Below are 12,028 nucleotides of genomic sequence, written 5' to 3'. Positions count from 1 at the left end.
ACAAAAAGAAAGATTAAAAAAATTCTAACAACAGATTAAAAGGGAGGGGGGAAAAAAAAGCCATGGTGCTGCAGCTGAAGTAATCTGTTGGCTGGATTTGTGTTCCCATGGTCTGGGCAGAAGGTGCATTAGTTCAGCAGGAGAGATGAGCACATTTCAGCCGGCTTTAGACTGGCCTTCCAGTAAGCCCCCAACAATGCCTGTAATGGATGTTATTTCTAGCCGTGTCCATCACCAATATTAGAGCTAGTGCTGTATCAGTAGTTTTCATTAATAAGCTTGTCTTCCCTCCTCACTACCAAAATGCTGTCGTGCCAAGGATTTTAAGAGCACAGTCTAAGCAAGTTCTAGCTAGGCTGAGACCCATCAGCAAAAGATACCTAGTGGATCTAGGACCCTTGCATCTCTCCGCCTTGCTACTGATTCACTGCAAGACCTTTGGGGAGTTCCTCGTCTCTATCAGACCCAGTTCATCAAAGCACTTAAACACATTATTTAATATTTAGTCCTATTAAAGGAGGTAGCAGCCACTAAGGGGGAAAAAATTATAATAATATTGTTCGCCACGGCCAAAGAATTAGGGGAGTTCTTTTATAAAGAGAGGAGGGGAACCAAAATCACAAAATCCTAGACAAATACAGACAGGGAAACAATGCACTACAGGAGAGATTAGGTCTCCCAAACCAGGCAATTAATATTCACTCTGCACAACCCTTTAGGAAATTACTTCCCACAAGCTAATTGACATCTGTTGCAATCAGAGAAAGAGAGGAAGTTACAAGGGGTGGCTTAGGCTTCCTACATGTATGGGCTGGCTCGCAGAGCACCTGCTAATTTTTATTATTAATTTTTTTTAGTGGAAAGGATCAATATTGTATCGTACAGGCAGCCTGAGTTCAATATAACCATGAGGTATCAATTATCACCATCTTCCTTATGAAACGGTGCTGGCAGGCCTGCTTCGTACTTAACAACAATCACCAAGCTATGCCAAACCCGCCGAACAATGTATCTTGTGGTGAGGCTGGACTGCCGTGTTTCACTATGTTTTTATCTGTCTGCAGAGACACGAGAGAGGAATACATCGCAGGCTCTTCCGGTGCAGATAGGCACCGGTTGCTAGAGCAATCTACCCCTGATTTGACTCCATTGCCAAGAGCAGACACATGGTCTGCTCCCAAAACAGGCACAATTATAATGGGCACTTGTCAGACAGATGGTGGGGGAGCGGGTTTGTATTAAACCAGTGGTTTTCAAGCTTGGTCCCATGGAAGCCTGTGGTTCTGTGATAGGTCGTCAAGGGATCTGCAAAAAGATTGGGGGTGATCTGCCACTGTTGCCAGGCTGTGCCGCTTGGCTCCACATCAGCAAACTGGATACGGGGTAGGTATCCAGGTTGTATCCATATTGTTCTAGAGGCAAAAGCAATCAGGACTCGTGGTAGAGGTGATATCTTTTATTAGACCAACTTGATGTTTTGCAAAAAAACCAACAAAAAACCCTTTACACGTGCAATTAAAGAATTTTTTTTGCAAAAATCTAGTTGGTCTAATAAAAGAGATCACCTCTACCATGAGTCCTGATTGCTTCTGCAGGATACAGGGTAGGGCTTTGTGACAGAAATTGTTAAATGAAAGGGCTCTGTGATAGTTGGTCCAATAAAAGGCATGATCCTAAGAAATCCTTGCTTCAGAGGATCGGATGCCCAGCAGGCTCTCCATAACAGCTTCCCGAGGTAGTAATGTTCTTGTATATTTTTCAAGAGGTTATTTTACCCTGGATTCTAGGACTTAGTGATTTACTGCATATAAGGGCTGCATTCGATGTGTCCACTTCACTTTTACTACACGGTAAAATCAATTTATGACCTGTAAATGCATCATATGCCCACACCCCTTGTTATACTCATATTTAACGGCAAGCAAATTGCAGGAACAGGGACCACTCTCTATGCTTATACAGCACTCAGCACAATGAAGCCCTGGTTTTCTTGGTGACAATACAATATTTTTCACCCCTGAGTTTATTAGCCCTAAACAGCCCTGTTCCCAAAGGCAAGATGTTTAGCACCAGTTCTTCAGGTGTCCTTGCAGTCCTTGATGTAAAAGCACCCTCATTGTAAATCTGAGTATGGGTACTGAAATGCAGGTATGCTCATGAGTGTGTCCTTGTCACCTAACCCCAGAACCATCTGCTTCTTTCTTTTATATGACAACATCGGCAACAAGGACAAGGCAGGTGCTAGTTTATTAGAAGTGCAATTAGAGGAGCATTTTTTTAAACCGATCTGATTCTCTTGCCCCCTGATGTTCCTGTTTAGATGGATAAACTAAATATTTTGTTGCATTTCCTCCAGTCTTAATAAAAACCATATCAGGTAGAAGAGATGATTTAAGGGACATTATTAACATGGATATACAAATCTTTCCTCCTTATAGCAGAACAGGATTGTGCACGGCACGCTAAGCAAGATGTGAAGTATTTAATGCAAAAGCAATAATATAGGTGGCTGTACTTTGCTCCCTTTTCAGATAGGGCAGGAGAGAAAAAGTCAGCCTTTAAAAGCAGACCCTATGAATAGTTCATTTAGGATTAAACACAATATATATGGTTAATGGTTATGGATATGGTTATATCTTGATCTCCCTGTAAAGCATAATTTTTCTCAAGCTTTTGTTGGTTTTTTTAATTGAAAGTGTTTTGTCCTTCATAAAACAAGCAGCATAAAAGTGACCTCGCAGAGGGTTAAATGAATTAGCATTAATTCCTGAATTTACAGGACGTAGGGGAAACCACTCAATATGATCTGAAATGAAATGTCAGCAACAGAATCCCACTGCTTGCCTATAAAGTGCCACTTGGCTAAGGCTGGGATGGTTTATAGGGCAGCAGCAGTAATCTCACAACTGTCCAATACTACAGATTAACGCGTTTGGATGATTTGTTTTATTAGCTAAATCCTGGAGCTGAAGAGAATGAAAAGGTCCTTATAGGTATGTGCGTCTGATGAACATTGTTAATAAAAGATGTTATAAATATGGAAACATCAAGAGAACATATGCCTCTCTTTTTTAACCAGGCTTCTGTTTTAAAAGACCAAAAAAAAAAAGATCTTATGACAGCCTGGTTTCTTCAGAAATCAATCCAGAGTTCTCTGTCTGACTTAATCCTGATGCTGAATCAAACAAAGCCTTCATCAAGTGTTGCTAAAACACAGCAAACATATTAATCCCTTCTTTCTGTGCTTAGGAACAGCGTTATCAGATTACAGCTTGCCCTGCAAGCAGTCAGAGCAGAGCTGTGAGATTTAGAAATCCTGGCTAAGAAATTGAGATGTGTTGAGACCTTGGCCAAGTGACTTCACGTCTCTGCCTCAACCTGTTCCAAGAGTGTCACGGACGGGGAACCGGTTCACATGCGTCACCGATCAGAAGTACCCGCATTCTAAGCGTACTAAGTAGAACCGCCCCCCTTTAGGGACTACATTAGTACCGAACGGCTATGTGGGGGGTCGAGTATCTAGACAATCAAGCCATCCGCAATCTGGAATTTCTCTAGATTCCACTAGAGAGGCTGGATTGGCTGCTGGCTGAGAAAGAGCAAGATGTCACGGCCCACAATTGCAATTTCTGCTCCACCTTCTGCAAAATTAAATTAAATTAAATTAAATTAAATTAAATTAAATTAAATTAAATTAAAAAGACTTAAAGCATTTTTAAAAATGTAATTCCACTTTACCAAAGCTATGTGGTAAATCCTGATGGGTTCATGGGTTTGCTTTCTTTTGAGGGGGGAGGGGGGTAATTATTAAGTCTAGGGCCTAATTAGCCATATCAGTTCTGAATTCCACTGACTGATCAGAGCTCAATTGTTCAAATCTGTCTACCACCAGCAAGTATCTTCTCTCCCAGACTCTTCAGCCTGGGGCTTCAGATACTCCTAAATCCATGGCAGGCATCCTATGTGCAAGCCCCAAACCCAGAAGCCTTGGAGTTCAGATGCCCAGGGAGGTGCGTAGGGGGTGCACGTGGGTGAACATGCACCCCCTGTGTGTGGCAGTCACCGGCGTCTGTGGATGGTCTGCAATCCCTGCTGGCTGCTGCTGCCGCTGCCAGCAGCAGCTGCGGGTGATCGCTGAACCTTGGTTGGCGCTCGCCACCCTCCCACACCCACACTAACAGCACCAGTGGTGTCTGTGGGAGCTCCCCCGCTTACCGCCACCATGATCCCACCACTCCCGCTGCCGCACTCCTGGCACCACTGTGCCCCCGCAGCCGCCGGGGGCATGAGTCATTCATGCAGATGCCCCCTACTTTTGCTTGCTTCCAGCCAAAAGGCCAAAGGAGCAAGCTAGAGGGAAAGCCCAAAAGCAATTCCCCATTGCCATAAGATATGTAGCTGAGATCCTCCCATTGGGAGGCTATAGTAGACTCTTGCAGAGGGGCCTGCCTGAAGTGCAAGGGACGTCTCCACCCTCAACTACATCAACTTGATTTTAGCCTTCAAGGCTGCATACAGACGGTCAAAAAGCCTGAGGCTGAATTGATTCAGTCATTGTAGGTTATTGTAAACTGCAAAGACTGAACCAATAAGCAAATAACCAGACAATCACTTTTGATTCAGGAAATGCAGCCACATGCCTTCAGTGGCTTAAGCCAGAAGCTGGGGATAGCTAGAGCACAGCTTTCTGGCAAGTAGTTAGCATGGTCTGTGTGTTCAGTTCCTCTTCCTGCTGCTCCCGAGGTCTCTGGGATTTGCAGTCTACAACCACAGCAGCAGGACTCTGCTGGGTTGCTCATCACTTCCTCTTCCTACTTCCAGGTGCCTCTGGGATTTGTAGTCCACAGTCACAGCCAGCACTATGTAAACTAGCAGGCAGGGCAGCTCTGTACTCGGGGGAAGGTAAGTTTGCCTTACCGGGTTTGCCTGGGGGTTGGGGGACAGTGAGGCAGCCCTCACTGCTCCAGCTAGGGAGCAGAGAGGCAGGGCCAGCCCTGCTCTCTGGAGCAGACAGCAGAGACCAGTCCAGCCCAGGGTTGCAAAGCATGCAATCAGGCTAAATCAGTTAAGCCTAATACTACATTCAGCCAGATTTATCTTAAACCAGTTTCAGCCATTTTAAAACTGGTTTACATGCACTGATCTTCTGTTTTGTTACAGGTTTAAACCAGTTTCTGACCACTTCAACCAGTTTATATGCAACTTCTGCCTCTAGCTCCTCCTGAGGCTGAGGTGTGTTGGGATGGGAGTTGGAGGGGCAGGCTGGATCCAATGGCAGTAAATGCACCCCACTCAGCAGGATCCCAGGCTTATTTAGGGTAAGGGTGGGAGTGGCAGTGGAGGAGATGCTACCCCAAATGAGCCTGTGAACCCCAGAGTGCAGGGCTCTAGCAAGGTGCTGGATTGGCAAGTCTCTTTTCAACGCAGAGGCTGAGACCTGCAGAGATCTAGGGAGAGGGTCCATAGCACCCAGCCCCTTGGTCACCACAAGCAGTGGGCCACACAGTCCTGTGTGTCCCTACATAACACTGAAATGGTTCAATGGGGACCAGCTTGAAACAGTACTGTTTTCCCAGTATGCTTCTGAAAAAATCCAGGAAATTTAAACTGGTCTTAAGTGGTGTGCCCATCTAGACTCTTGAGGTTTAAAGCTTACATAGATCCTTTTAAGCACTGCATCCACCTGCACCCTGAGGATACCGCTATTTGCTCTTTCTCTTTAGGAAAACTGTGAGTTTTAACAAACGTCTGAGTGGACACACGTTAACAGGGCCATTGAGCGAACGCTGGATGGAGGCAAAAACTAATGTTACGACTGACCTTCAGGCAAGCTGCTCGGGTGATCTTCAGACAATCTGAAGGCTTCAGCACTGCGGCTTGTTGCCTCTTGCATGGTCTCCCTGAAGGCTTTATCACCCTGTCACCATTTGCTATCACCTTCAGAGGGAAAACAGTAGCAGCTCCTTGCTCCCTCAGCACATTCCCCTCCTTGCCCTAAATGCTTTAAATGTCTCCGTTCACATTCCTTCTGTCTGAATTCCTTGAAAGCTCCAACCCTGTGGATTTTGCTGGAGAACTTAAAAAGAGCATAATGACACTCAGATCTCCTTCACACCTTTACATCCCAACAGATACATCATAGAGGATTTAGTCAACCACAGGCCTCTGTTTCTAATCATATAAACTAAAAATAGTCGTATTTGGAAAGAAGGGCAAGGACTTGGTGCTATTTTCTTTTTCAAAATTCTGCTTTCAAGCATTCATCGGTCATTTTTTTTTAGGGATTGTTCGATGCCAAACAGAAAACACACAGCTATTCACACACGTGCACACACACCTCCACGCCAAAAAGTAACCACAGCCCTAGTTCTGGTCCTAGATTTGGATGCAAGTTTTGCTTTGCGGCTTCACAGATTCACAGATATTTCGGGCCGGAAGGGACCTTGTGAAATCATTAGGTCCGGCCCCCCTGCTCTGGGCAGGAAAGACGGCTGGGGTCAAATCGCCTCAGCAAGGTGTGTGTCCAGTCTCCTTTTGGAGATCTCCAGGATAGGTGCCCGCACCACCCCCACTGGGAGTCTCTTCCAGAGTCTGGTCACAGGAACCATGAAGTTTTTCCTTATATCCATTCTGAAACCTTCTTCTAGGAGTTTATGACTGCTGCTCCCGGTTTTCCCCTGGGGCACTTTGGTGAATAGTTGTTCGCCTAGCCCCTGATGCTCCTGCTGATACATTTGTAAGCTGCCACCAAATCCCCCCGGAGTCTTCTCTTTTCTAGGCTGAGCAATCCCATATCTTTCAGCCTTTCCTCGTATGGCTTGCTCTTCTGGCCTCTAATCATATGAGTGGCTCTTCTCTGCACTCTCTCAAACTTCTCCACATCCTTCTTGAAGTGCAGCGCCCAGATCTGGACACTGTATCCTCACCAATGCTGAGTACAGCGGAAGAATAACTTCCTTAGTTTTGCTTGAGATGCATCGGTTGATGCATGCCAGTGTATTGTTTGCTCTGCTAACTGTAGCATCACACTGGTGGCTGATATTCATTGTATGGCCGATTATAACCCCCAGGTCCCTTTCAGATGTGGTGCTAGCTAGCCTAGCACCGAGCCTGTAAGTTGGTTGCGGATTTTTCCTCCCCAGATGGAGCACTTTACACTTCCCGTCATCTATGTGTATGACGGGATGAAGGAATGAAAATCGTAGCTATCAGCTGAAGTTTGGTGCAATCAAAATCTGACAGTTGGGATTTTGCGCTTTCCACTCTGTTTAGGAATCTTCAAAAAGGCTGAACTGGGTTGACCAACCCCATCCTGATAGAAGTCCAATAGGAAACAGGCACCTACCCCCAGAGGTCATTTTGAAAATCCCGAACTTGCTTATTTTGGAAGGATTGTTCAGAATAAAGGGAGAAAACCAGCAGAGTGGGATGAATACAGGCGCAGTGCTGAGAACTGGCATGTTCAAATCCCATCTGCCCTGTGGGGAACTGAGCACCTTCCTTGCAGAAATCCAATGTTATCCCTGAGCCAATTAGCCCAAATGACTACCACATCAAGTGGCCTTACAAAGGAACATCCCAGCTTTACAATGCCAAGGAAAAACATATGCTAATCGGTTTATTAGCATCAACACTTATAAGCCATGTCTAAGCTTGAAGCAGTGATTATTTCTATCCTGCAGTCAAATTTCTAACAAAATGACGAAAATTAGCTACAGTTTCGATGAACTCCCCCCCCCCCCAATCAATAAAAAGCCATTAAAAATCCACTCAGAGTTTGGCCTTGTGTTTACTGTTAGAGATTCGACACGGCTGTGTTACTGCCTGCGGTATAGTAAAGATATTCTCACTCAAATTGTATTAAACTGTAACACGGCACCACTTTCTGCTGCAGACAGTTTCTCAGTTGACATGCAGATATTCAAAAAGCCCAAGGCGGAGATCAATCCAAGTTATATAGTTTTCTGTAAGTGGTGTGGTTGGGATCAGTAGCGAACTGAACACACATTCTCCCTTTGGTGGGGGGAGCAAATCTTAGATCGGGGGCTGACATTTTTAAACCAGTCTATGTGCGCCAAACTTCTGTTTTGTTAGGGGCATAGACCAGTTCCTGCAGTTTTCTGCAGGAAAAAATGTAATGTCCATATCTGGCCTTAGTGCTTGTGTGATGCATGAACCCACCGAGACCCAATATCTTCCAGCCTGCGAGCTAAGCGAATGCTTGCAAGTCAGCCTCTGGTCTCCGAAGGATTAGGTCCGGCTTCACGTTTGAAGAGAGTCTCCATTTTTAATTCCACAGCATCTGCAAGGCCCCTTGAATTTGATGAAGGAAACAAAAGGGGGGGATCTGATGGGAGGATTCAACAAAGGGAAGAATGGGGTTAGAATAACAGCCAAAAAAGGAGTTACGTTTCAGATGAGAAATGAAACCCAAAAGCAAATGGTGAAGCTAGAGCCACCGTCTCCTATTGCATCCTGTGATTTTTATATCATCAAGCAGGCTGTACGATTCAGCCTTTACTCTTTACTTCAGACAATTCCACTAGGATTTTATTTAAAGACTATGAAATTAACTCTCCTTTGCTTTTCTTTGCAGTCTCTCCTTTGCTTTTCAATGGATTTTGGATTGGGCCCCTAAAACGGGTAGGCTGTAGTCCATTTGCAGCAGAGAATAATAATAAAAAAATAAATAAAAAGATGTCCCCTGATAGCTTGGTATAAAAGTTTAATTACTTACCTGTATTTCAGAAATTGATTAAAATCAGAAAATCTTACACCACAGAAAAAAATGCCAAAAGCAAACTGATCATCGGCTTATTCGTTCTGGCACCACGACACATGCATAATCTATCATTTTGTCCCTTTGGACTTAATTAGTGCAAATTTACAAAGAATGACACTGATGAAGATGTTAAACATTAACAAATCTGCTCTTAAACTTGCTTCAAAAGGACGTTTACATGCAAGCCTTTACGGTTTTTATATATATTCTGGGATTGCGCATTTTAAGGAGTATTTTATTGCTACCACAAGAAGTCAGATATATGAATTCCACGCTGAAGTCTAAAGTTATTCAAGAGGGATTAAGGGGGAGAAAAATGACAAGGCCCTGTGATCGATCGTTCTTTAGGGCTTTGACCTCATTTTGGTAAAATATTTCAACAAGTTTGAACCCAAAACACCCCCAACCTGCTGCTTCAAAGCAGAATGGTTTGTGAGAACTCTAGCAATACGGACCAGAAATGTGTATGTTAGACCAGAAACATATGTTAGAGTAGAAAGATAGTCAAACCCAAGACCCCAGATCTAAACGCCCCTTGACTTTGATACAAACTTGATGTCCTGGGCTCCCCTCTAATTTGCACTGGGAGCCACTGCATACATATTCATAACCCTCGTCTCCTACCCCTCTGCCTCAACTCAATGACTTTCAGGCCTTGCAATTTTAGATTCTCAGGCTTTTCTTCTTCCCCTTACTTCCACTCCAGGATCCAGCAATTCTAGTAAGGATTCCTTAGGCAGGGACCATGGTGGTGCTATGCATTGCACTCTGCTTAGACTTAAAGTGCTAGTAACTAGTCTCTCCGTCTGCTGCTGGCCAATAGATTTTGGCAACTTGCTGTTCTGTCTTGCTTATTTACACCCTGAACAGTATCCCTTGTGCATCAAAATTGCTTTTTACCATCCACTTTCAGGTGTTCTGCATTTTCCCTTAGAAAATTTCTCTGCTTTAGCTCAACTAGTTTGCCTACTTTGCTACAGGTACCTATATTAGCCACTCCACCCCTTCCCTGGTTATTATTCATATTTTAATAGCAATTAGGAGCAGCAGGCCTGGATCAGGAACCCACTGTGCTAACAGCTGTGCAAGCAGAGGAAAAAAAAGATGGCCCTGTCCCAACGAGCTCATGTTCTCTGCTCAGTTTTCTGACCCCAGTCAATAGTCCACAGAATAAACTCAACCTTGCTTTTATGTTTGAACTCAGGAAATAAAATAGCTGCTAAACCAGAGCTAACTAAGCCAGTTATGCTGATCAGAGTGCATAAGTATAGCAAAACTTCAGAGCTGAGGTCACTTTTAAACAGGGACACCCAAGAAAGGGAGGGTGAATCAAATGAATACATGAAGTTGGTAGGCATAAGTCAAACCCCTTCACAAAAATACTCTCCCGCACAAGTTTTGTGTCTGTCTAGTCTATAACTGCAACTTTATTCTTGAATGGGAGCAGCTATATAGATGCACGTGGACTTCGCACCGTCAGTAGAGTCACTTCAGTTTTCTTGCATATCCCAGGGGGACATGGATACACAATACAGGGCAGTGTCAGGCCTGGACAAGCCCTGCGTTCTGGAAGAAGAGACCGAGAACCTACTTCCTGCCGCCCTATGCTTCACCCCGAAAACTTGCATGGTCCTGAAGTGGCATGACAGGATGACACTGCATCAGTGCCTTCAGCCTCGAGTGCATTTTAGAAATGAATCCTGCCATAAAGCAGAGGCCCCTTGCATTTGCAAGCCCTTTTGTGCCACTCTTTGGGACAAAGGACCTGTTATAGAGATTGATGTAGTACTATCACAGTAATGAAATCGTGGGTATGTATCTGACAGCACAAGAAGGGGGCCCCATGGTCTAAGCACTGGACCAGGAGCCAGAAACACTCAACCTCGAATTGTAGCTCTGATATTGATTCTTTTCTGTGGCCTTGGGCTAGTCTCTTAACCTCATTCTGATTCCGTTTCCCACATCTGTAAAATACAGTTAATCCCTCCATCCCTCGCAGGGAGTGGAAGGCTGTGAGAATTAATTAGTTAACATTGGCCACGTACTTTGAAAATTCAAAACATCATTAAGGCCTAAGTATTATTAATATGCAGCTCAGACAAACTCTTGTTTTGCTGTTATTGTTACAACAGCAAGCACAGCTGTGTTTCCATTACCTCCTTGCTCCCCTAATTGTCTTGGTCAGAAGAGGGGCAGCGCATCCAACATTTGGATGGCTTCAAGTTGAACCTTTGTATTCTTTGGCTTAAATTAATACTTAAAAAAAAAAGGTTGTTTTTCAGCACCCGAAGAGTATCTGGAATGCTGCAAAAAAGGGCATAACATTAATTAAAGAAAATTGGATCAAAATAAACCAGAGAACTATAGACAGCATGGCAAAAAAAAAATTTTAAAATGGCCAGTAGAAGGAAAAGTTATATAACATTTAATGGTCAACTCTCGTAGATTTGAAAGCACTTTACAGCATGCACTTAGTAGAACTGGGAAGGGGAAAAAAATCTGTCATGAAAAATCTTTCCTATTCAGCATTGGGATCTGAACAGAGATCTTTTGAACTTTCATATGAAAGCAGAGAGGGGGTAAGTGCCACTGTTCAAAACGCTCATCCAGCTCATGAGTGGCATAGGCTGAAGTGCCTGCTCCTCCCCAGACAAAGAAAGGACTTTAATCCAAGTCACCCACATCCCAGGTGTGTGCCTCAAACACACAGGCTATTCTGGGGTAGGTGTCTCTGAGTTTTCCCACTGCAAGCTGTTCCAGTTAGCATAAATAATTAAACAATCATTGGGACACCAATAGGGACCAATCTGAGAGCCCTGTAGCCATGGCATTCACCTGGGATATGGGAGGCAGAGTAAAATCCTTAATCGCAGTAAAAAAAGAATGAGCCTCAAACCTGTGATGGAACGGAGTGGAACATGGGTTATTTTGGGAAAATTTGGTCTTTCTCTGGCCAGAAAGATCACACGTGACAAAAGAAATCCTCCCACAATGAAAATTTCACCTAAACTGGTACATTTCCATGAGGCATTTCAGTTTCTAATATTTCTGCTGAAAAATCATTGCCAAAAAAGCCCCAACATGCATTTAAGCATCCCCATTCATTTGCAGATCAGGCAGGAAAGTCAATAGGGTGGGGGTTGGAGGACTTGGTCGGGGGCAAGGTGTGTACGTGTGTGTGCATGTGCACGGACGTGCATGTCTGCCGGCACTGGGGCTGCAGCAGGGTGGGGAGGCAGGGGAGGG

At 44.3% G+C, this 12,028-nt stretch overlaps 1 protein-coding gene and 1 long non-coding RNA gene across 4 annotated transcripts in view; both read right to left on the bottom strand.

Moving 5' to 3' along the window:
• Positions 1-12,028, bottom strand: part of CSMD2 (CUB and Sushi multiple domains 2) — a 795,490-nt gene that overhangs the window by 450,483 nt on the left and 332,979 nt on the right. The gene's annotated exons all lie outside the window — the stretch shown is intronic.
• LOC109294048 lies at positions 7,594-9,036 on the bottom strand. Its single transcript, XR_002096459.1, has 2 exons — positions 8,738-9,036; positions 7,594-8,313 (listed from the first exon to the last, which is right to left on the bottom strand). It is a non-coding gene; the product is annotated as an uncharacterized LOC109294048 (long non-coding RNA).

Source organism: Gavialis gangeticus, unplaced genomic scaffold (assembly GCF_001723915.1).
Source record: "Gavialis gangeticus isolate Ggan-Ray unplaced genomic scaffold, GavGan_comp1, whole genome shotgun sequence".
NCBI classification, from domain to species: domain Eukaryota; kingdom Metazoa; phylum Chordata; order Crocodylia; family Gavialidae; genus Gavialis; species Gavialis gangeticus.
Note: the sequence above shows the minus strand (reverse complement) of the source record. Positions and strands in the feature narration are given on the sequence as shown.